Here is a 10,079-nt window from a genome sequence, read left to right as displayed (position 1 = left end):
TGCATTCCTGCTGTCTAATCACAACAGTGAGCCGGTTGTTTCTCTTTCATCCACCTGGATCATTTTCCCCTTCATCACATTTAGCTTCGGCCATAATTTATACCCACACAACCGGTTTCACCGCTCCATCTTTTGGTGTTACACCTCATTACGCCGCTTTGACAAATCCATTCTGGATACAAAGATAAATGAGCTGCTCTGCGGCGAGTCGCTGTGCAGTTTGCAGTCGGAGTCAGACCGTCGACAGCGGAACTCGGAAAATGTCGACTATGTGTCAACTCTGCAAATGTTACTCAAAGCTGGACTTTGTTTATCAAGGCAGCGGAGAAACAGTTCCCCATTCGAGCGTTCAAGAGACCAGCCACATTTGAAAGAGCTTTGAAATAGAGGTCGGCGGATAGTAGCATTCAAAGGCCGATTTATTAACGATATTTTGGAGCAGGAAAAAGACGATTGATTGGCCTATTATTGGGAGAAATGGACTGAAAACGAGTCAGATATGACTCATCAGCTTGCTGTGCGATCAGCTGTTCCCAGCATGCAAAGTTTTAGCCCTTATTTCCTAAATGTATCGGCAAAATAATGCGCTGAATGTTTTCTCATGAAGTGGAGAATTGGTTTTCCGAATGAAAAGGAAATATCCCTCAAACAATTCGAAATAATAAATATCTAAAAAGTAATTTAAAGTCCGCCGCGCATTCACGACTCTCTGGGCTGCCAGCGCTCTGCCACCCTCCCCGCTCACAAAGTGCCATTTCAGGGGGTCTTTAGATTATCATCAGGAGTTAATCACATGCACGCGGACACTCAGCCACGGTGGCCCTCATGTGTCTGGGGCCTCGACGCGGCCATTAACGCAGCCCGGTTCCACCGATGACAACAGTTTGTCTTACGGGCGGTCGATCTCTGCTTTGTAGTGAATTCAGAGCATGCAGATGTCTCGTCAGGAATCAATTTACAAAACAAAAGATGAGGGATGAGCACTGATAGAAATCAATATGCAGGTCTCCGTGATCTTATAGTGCACTGGGTGATGTCACTTTCTTTTAGTCTTTTTTTATAACGTGATTACATCAACATGCAAATGACTTGCCACAGGCTGACTTTGCAGCGGTAACTAGCTAGATATCTCAGTTGTGGTTAACCACCAGCCTTCACAGTTTCTCACTCACCTGCCAGTATGCCCGTGTTCCTGGCAGCAATGGTCTTAATCTTCACAATGCCCGACTCTGCGGCCTGGAGGGTAAAAGAGAAAGAGAGGAGACATTTAGGTCAACGTTACATGCATCAGACGGTGCAGCGCAGCTGTGCTACCTGTGGTAGACACAGCTCTTTGTGGGGAAAGGCTTGTCAATCTGTTGAAATGAGCTTCAACCTGAGAGGGGTGTGTGAGTAGAAAGGAGGAATGCCGTGAGTGAGGGAATGAGAGAGAGGATAATATGGAGACGGACTAAATGCGAGTCGGCCTGTGTGACAGAAACAGAGATGCTAATCATTTACCGGTCAAAACAGAGGTCATTTTTAACGTTTTAAAACAACCACAAGCCTTTCAAGATCATCTCTCATTCTCTCCCATCGCTGCTCCCTCCCTCCCTCTCTCTAGCATTCTTCTACCCTGTTCTCGGTTTAACTCAAATCGTGGTCTCCTATTGTGACATTTGTGTCATTAACAAAAGAAAATGCCACTTTTCATACTGCAAACTGTCAGAAGGATACACTCTGCAAATGTGAAACCTTGAGACATCATCAGTACTGCAAGTCTGCAGTTTGACAGACCATAAATACATTATTTATGTCCTTCATCTGTCTCTTAGATTAGCTTTTTTTCTTTTATTTGGCAACCTGATGCTGAGGCAACGAGCATCTGCAAAGCCCACATATATCAAGAAAGGCTCACATGGTGAACAAAGGCAGTCTGTCCTGCCATCCCTTCTATTTTTATCACTCTTGGTATGACAGAAAATGTAGCATTGAATGCATTTTCGGTGGAAACCTTTAATGGTGATCACGTCTGTCTGGGTCAAATTGAACACCTGAAGCAGGTAATTATCATAAATATTCATTGTTTCCTTATTTCTCATGCAGATTACATCTAATTTAAATTTATATATTACATGAATACAAAGTAATGAACCGGACAGCTTCAGCTTGTCAGCTTACTGTACAAATTAAATTACCGCATTGTGCATAATTCAAATACATCATTATATGATGTAAAATATAGCTTACTGTGGTTCAAATTATTAGAAGGCTATAGCCTAAATCAGTATTGTGCGGTTTACAAATACAGTCACCTCAGTAGTGCAGATAAGCTAGTTACCCAGAGCTTGGCGGGGATTTCAGTGCATTTCTAACTTTTTAACAGGCCTGAAAATACCAATTATGAACTGATACTGACAGTTTGAAAACAAATATATTCATGAAATACAGTAACGGAAAAACATTATAAAAGAAAATTGCCAGTTCTTTTCTCCCACGCATGTTGTCATGTATGAAACGAGTGGTCTACTTGATTACTAAAGTGAATTATCTAACAGCATCTATATACAAATAATTCGGTCCCAAGTCTTTTGATCCATATACGCTTTTGATCACTGTAACTGTGATTGCTATGAGCAATTTCCACCGTGTTATTTTATTCTGGAGAGAAACTTGCATGTTACAGCTTTTAATCCCAACATCTGCCTTATCCCTGATATCAGTGGTGGCAGCAAGCGCTCTCAACTGAACAAACAGCCAGTGGGCCGACATTACCGGGATGCATTTTTCAAGATCATGATCCGACTACATGCCGAGCGTGCATGTTTTCACAAATGATTGGAGCCCCATCACCCTATAAGCTCTCCGCAGCCACAGGAATACATTTAGAAAACAAGACACCTTATCTCAGTGACCACTGAGGAATCAAACCGAGAAACCGACGGTCTCTTTGCCTCTGTGACGTTCAAGCACAATGTAATGCTGAGCAAGCCGTTCTACTTTGGATGAGACACCATCGATGGGGAACAATAATGCAACTGCTCTTTACGCCAGGATGGCTGAAATACAGTCGTTGGCCAACAACATAATGGTATCACTTCCACGTGTCGTTTGAGGCAGCCACAAGGTCGAGCCACCGTGGAAGTCAACAAGTCATAATCTACAGCTGTCGGTTTCCAACGCTACCGCTAGTTAGCGTACAGCTCCTTAATAAGTTCAATCTTGCTAGTCTCCAGCTTGTCCTTTGTTTCTCAAACAAAGCCGGACGTCTTTACAGGAGAGTGAGGAGAACACAGAGGTATTTTTGTATTTTTTTGCAGAAATGAGTCACAATGAGGCACTTCTGGTTCCCTCCACTCACTCAAGGTATGTTCATTTGTGAAGATTATCTTACATAACCCTTTTTTTCTGCAAGAAATCCAAAATGCAATGGAAAAGATCCCATTTAGTCGAAGGAACCAGTTTGACGCCTACAAAAACCAGTCGTCCCTGCAGAACTCTATTCCCGGAGGAGGAGGAGATAACACACTGGAGCTATGAAGGATTACAAAAAAAAAAAAGGTGCAAGAACTGCAACGTCTGGGGTAGTGGTAGCGCAATGAACAGCTCAGACAATATTTCATGCTTTATAATAACAGCCCGTCGATATTTTCTCTGGCTTTGCATTGGTCATTTCATTTTAGTTTAAAGCTATAAGTTACAGCTGTGATCTGATGATTATAGGGCGGCAACAATTAGTTGATTGACTGAAAATTTAGACTCAACTATTTTAAAGTAATTGTTAATTAATTCTAAATAGCTGTGCTCAACATTACCTGCTATTTTGCCAGCATCACAAAATATGAGTTTTTTTATTCTTTTTTAAAATATTTAAATATTTGGGTCAACTGAATGTATTATAGAAAAATATCTTTAAATACATTGTTTTGGGCTGTGGGAAGTTGTGATGAGCATTTGTCTCAAACAAAGCAATGAATCAATCAATCATAAACAAAAGTGAGATTCCTTGATATTGAAAACAACCGTTAGCAGCAGTCTAAGAGGAGTTGTGCTTCAGAAGCCGCTGGTTTTCAGACCATTCACACCCGCAAACTCGCAGTCCTCCATCGACGCCAATAAACCACAGAATAAACCACAGCATTAACCGAACGACACATTATGCTACAGCTATCGATCTAGTCAACTGATCTGCTTCAACAAGAAATTCTGCAGCCTGTGGCCCCGAGGCCAGTGAGAGACACGAGCATGTTTCCTCCAATCGCCAAGTTATAAATAGGATGTAAAGTCCCTGATCAAAAGGAGAGACCACAGTAATGGGATGTTGATGACGACGGTGCTGATGAAATTAAGGGGGTATTGCAGGTTTAAATCCAGATATTTGGCCCCATGATGTTGTTAAATGATAATAGTGGCTGTCAGGGAGGAAAACAATCATGAATAATCTCATCTATCCACTGCGTTTCAGCACACCTCAAACACAGGGAAATGCCACTGACCTGATTTTGTCATTGTAACAGAAAACCACCCAAAACCAGTTAATTGGTCATGGTATGGATGCTTTCTTTCATCAGTCTTTCTGAACGGCTAACGCCTGGTTCATGGAGTTGTCATCTTTATGCTTAGTTAGTCTGGGTGTCGTGAGTACATTGTTGCTGTACAGTATATTAATCCTGTATGTCTTCCATGTTAATATTACAGAATTCAATGGATTCAAACAATCAAGCAAAAATACTGTGACTGCAAATGAACCAATATAGTATTTTTGTGTACAGTATTACTGGTTTCTGCTGTACAATTTAGAAAGTGCTCAGTGCTTTCAGATCTTCTCCGGGGGGCATTTTTTTATGTGGAGATCCTCAAAGCGGAACTGGCTGGCATCTTGAGTGCCAGCTCTTCCTTTTGAAAAGCAACATTAGTGAAGCTCATCACAGATTTACTTCCTTAGAAACATGCTGAGAGTCTATAAACTCAGCAGTTTTTTTGGAACCAACTACTCATATGAAAGAAAAAGGACAGTGTCAGTTTGCCAAATCCCCTGTTACTTTGTCTCTGTGCATTCTACATGAAACCCTCGAGCAAATTAGCGAGATAAAATTGCCCACAATGCTTTCCTTAATATTGCAGGTTTCCACCCAAGATAAGCGGGCACACTTCACTGTGAGCCACATGCAGTTGACAGCACCTGACTCATCCACAGAGAGAGTACTGGCTGCTCGAGGCTTGTATTTATTTATTAATTTTTTACCTACAGGCGAAAGCAATCAGAACACAACAAACAGCAAAGCCTTGGTGGTTTACTTTCAACGACTGCTACGCAATGAAAAAGAGGTTCAGAGTGTGATGCTATGATGCAGGAAGAAAAGAAAAAATAAAATCAATGAAACTCGTCTTGACTCCTCTTAACCCAGAAAACCACTGGCTGTGGAGCAATGTCTCTGTGGGAGATGGATTGGGAAATGGGGGAGGAACTGGAATGTAGATGGGCTGGGAAATGAGGACAGGGCTTCTTTGATACAATGCTGTGGTAGTACATTTTGAAAATGTACGCACAAACAAGACAGTAATTCATTTAACATGTCAGAGCAGCCAATTCATTTTAAAGCGGTACGTGTGGAAAGTGTCGACCACCATCTGTAAAATAAACTGACAAATCTTCAAAAGAAATCCCATTCTGAGAATGGATAGTTTGAGGATCACAGGCACACAAATTATTTGAATTCACAACAAATGCCACCGGTACGCGGCTCGTTTGTCACACAACAACACACCCCATCAAATAGAACCATGACGGCTCAAATTGGGGTGGTTTCAATCACAACTCCATCAACCCGGAGCGCGAGTGAGCTCAGGTAGTGGGGGAACATCAAAGTGGCTCCCTGCGCTGCTGTGATCCCTGAGGGGGAGATGTTGATAGGGACCAGGAAACATGGGCGGTGATAAATCAATACCGAAGGAAATATTTCATGAGGGCCTCTCGGCAAGGTTAAAAAAGCGCCTTGAGGTGTGAGACCAGGTGTAGGCGGCGACAGAAGCACATAAATGAACTGGAAGCACAACTTGTTATCTTTGCCATTGTGATGTTGTCTAATAACCAAGGTGAGGACTGAAGGGAAAACACACTAAGCCAGTGTAAGTGTAGCCTGATATGTATTGCCCCGCTGAGCTGATAGCAAATATTTCCATGGCCTCAAAAGCCCCACATGGCCTACAGTGTAGCACTTCATCTAATGACTTGTGTGACTGTATGCAAGCAAACAGTGAGCGTGCTATACCTGGGAATGAAGGTAAAGAGGATCTGACTGGGAGGGTGTCAGCAAAACCACATAACATAAGCAAACACTAGGTGCTCTCTGTGCACATTTCAGTGCCAAGTAAATGAGAAAAAGAAGGGGAAAAAAAAGCATCTATATGTCCACATAGTTAGGAAATACAGCTCGTCCAAATCATAACAGAGTGAACGGATGATTCTGTGTTTATCTTTAAGCCACTAAATTAAGGTCCAAAAGAAAATGCAATACTTTCCGGACGTAAATGAACTCTGACCCCAGCCCTGTGGACTGCTGAATGCAGATCGCATTATGAAGAGGGCTGTGTTGTTTGTGGCAAAATGAAGTCATGAAAGCCGGTTGGACTGTTGTCCTTCTCAATGTAAATCCAACAATGCACAGACTCTGTAAAAAAAAAAAAAGGCCCTGACATCACGCCTCCTTGTACTATTCTGTTCTGAAACTAAGCCAACCAAAGACACAACGAAGCCTTGTCAGCAGCCGCAAACAGTAATTCATTCCCAGAAAGAAATATATATTTAAAAACACTTCTATGAAATTGCTCTCTGCTGTGTCAACACTGCCAGGCGTGTTGTGAAACCAACTTGCAATGTGAGATCCTCGACCAACCTACTCAAATTAAACAAAAGTTGTCTATGACACATGTCAAAAACAAGTCTCTAAAAATAGCTCACCTGATGACTGTCCACTTATGAATGCCCTGCTTTCAAAATAAAAGCCTGGTTTTCACAAATCACCCCCAAAAAACAGCTCCTCATTAGTTGCATTCATCTAGCCAAGCTGCTTGTTTTTGGTTGTAGTTGTGGACATTCTGAGATAAGCATTTCTAGATCATATATGTGGGATATATACATGTTTTAATGGCGGAACAATAATGGGACTTGACTGTATGAACTACAACCTCCAAAAAAAAGGGCCGACATTCAACAATATCCCCTCTGTGAATACTACATTTTAGCCGCACGAACCAAAACAGGTATGCAACACCTGTACAGTGCTTTAAATTGAACGCCTGATTGGCATGAAGGCCCAGCAGCTGACACAACTTTTAATTAACCCGGACAGCGAGAGAGGACAATCCAAGTGTCCACGTCCCACGACAAATGTGAGTAGGGGCCCGGTGATTGACGGGAGGGAGAGGGGGCGGGCTCAATCAAACAAAAATGTGTCCAAAGCTACAGTTTAACGACCACAAAACGAGACACACAAAACGAGAGAAACCGCCACACTATTGGTAACGGCCCAGTTGAGCTAGCTAGCCCGGCTAACCTCTTTGACTGGGGGGAATTTCTTCTTGCACTCCATGGACAGGGACCGCAGGTCCGTCTGCATGTTCTCCAGCAGCTTCTTCACTGCCTCGGGACTGCTGGTCGACATCTTCGACGGCGTCTTCGAACCGAAAATCTCACGAAACTTCAAACGATTGAGGAATGCGGGCTCGCAGTCGCCCCCCACCCGTCCACAGCGGGAGGGGGATTATGATCCGTCGCTACTTTATTCGGCTGTCTTGGAAAAGGAAATAAAAAAACGCCGCGGTCCATTGACACAGGATAACCACGTCTCTGCTTTGAGCGCTCGTGCGCAGAAGAGCAGCGATGACACCGGCATATGTTCCTCTTCTTCGCGGCCCGGAGACATTAGCTCCGTGAAGTAGCCTCGCTCCCCGCTTGTTTCCGTTTCTTAAGGCTGCTCATTTATCGAATCTATTCGTCAAATTGAGCAGTCTGCCATCAACGGCCGCCAGCTCCACTTTCCTTCCCACAATGCTTCAGTGGACAGTGACACGTCACTTGGACTTCCGTAAACAGTGACCGATTCAGAGAAATGACTACAGCGACCCCTGCTGGCAGAGCGTGATGCAGACAGACGACGGCGAGCCACGTCTGGGCACTTCTGCGAGTTACACGTCCGCATGCACCGCCTAAAGGCCATACTTTTTAGACACAGCTGCTTTAAAAAAAATATTGTGTTACATAAGCATCATATTGATGTATGTGTGGGTAGGCCTGCTACTGTAGCATTTACATTTTCTGATTCTTTACTCTTTATATTTAAGAGGACATATTGGGTTTTCCTCCACTACATCTATCTGTCAGCTGCTGTAGTTACTGGTTTTTGGTGCAGATTACAATGTGGCATCCAAAACACAATACTGGTTTTTAAAAAATATGATTAATCATTAAGGTTAAACTTCCCAGCAGTATAAAATGTAAGAAAAAAATCCCATTTCTAGACATGCATTTAGTTGCCAGTAGGTATTAATCTCAAGTTTAATCATTAGGAGAACACATTTGAAGAGTTAAGGTGAATTAAAGTAAACTAAGAGCAATAGTCAACGTGGATATTATGTGAAAAAAAAAACAACTGTATGTGCAAATATGGTAAAGAGGAGCATCCAGTCCCTGAGGCTGCACAGCGATGCTGCCTCTGTGGAGAGGCACGTCTCTAACGTTTCATATCAGTTGACAGACGGCAACACGTTCCTGATTCTCTTTTTGTCGTGGCTCAGATTTCTGTGCTATTTTCACTGCATAGCTTTCGAAAAAATTGTTAATCATTCTTTTTCTTTGTAATCTAAAACCAATTCAGTCTGTTAACAGTCTTGTAGGAGCTGCTCATTTAACAAGAAGCGTTCCACCCATTGCTTCTTGTTATGTGTTGTCTTGCTGAAGAATCAGCCCTCGTCTTCAGAAAGTTGCTGTATAGAGACTTTCACGCCTCCTTAAATCCTTTTAAATTGGGATAAAAGGGAAAACAACAGCACTGAGAGTAGCGACAATAGAGTAGCAACACTTGTCATACCATAAAGAGGAAGTGGAGTCACTTTATTGAAGGCGTGAGGGACAGGGAAGAGAATTATTCACATACAGTAAGTACACCCAAATGTTTGGGTGTACCTCGCTGGCCGGATGTTGTCGGTGCTCGGGCCCTAACTAGTTTGTTGGACCTTGAAGGATTATATCCATAGAACTGCATGGCAAATATATTAAAGCTGCATAATAGGTGGCATTTTGTGAGAGAGATTACTAATAAGGGTATATCATAACTAACATGTTTAGATAATAAGGGAATAAAAAAGCAATGCAATACATATAGAGTATGTTATTGGATTGGGAGAGTCTAGACATATACTACATGTTATTGTCTAGACATCTACTACATTGTATTGTCTATATTACAGTTACACATATTTTTACAAAGATCACTTAAGGCTTGAAGAAACAGACTAGTATTTGTTAATCAATAACACAGCGACTACCAAAAATATTTATATATATATATATATATATATATATATATATAAATATATATAGTATTTTACATTAGTGTTTGATGTCCCACAATTATAAACATAACCCGTAAACAATATAAACACACATTCAAATTTCAAATAAATGTATTTTTTATTCAGCCATAAAAAATAATTTTAGCATAAAAAAGTTAAAGTTGTAAAAGTATTCCCTATCAGCAATACAGGACCATAAACACATTCAAACATCTAAAGAAATTCATGCTGAAGTTCATTAATATAAAGCAGAAAGAGAGATCAACCAGCCGGCCCTGCTCATATTATCTAAATGACACAACTGTCTCCTTCAGGCACTTTACATTTTAATTCCATACAATTCAATACATTAGAGATAAGACAAAAGAGACTAAATTAAAAATCATGTCAATAGTCAGAACATAGAAGAAAAAAAAGCACGAAACATATTCATGCAACTCTGCAATGTTCAGCAAAATAAATAAACACATTGAATAAATGAGCATTATAACATTAATCTGAAAACAAAAACAAGAAGAACAAAGCTT

Source organism: Taurulus bubalis (genome assembly GCF_910589615.1).
Source record: "Taurulus bubalis genome assembly, chromosome: 9".
Taxonomy (NCBI): Eukaryota; Metazoa; Chordata; class Actinopteri; order Perciformes; family Cottidae; genus Taurulus; species Taurulus bubalis.
The sequence above is the reverse complement of the archived record's forward strand: the minus strand, read 5'-3'. Positions refer to the sequence as shown.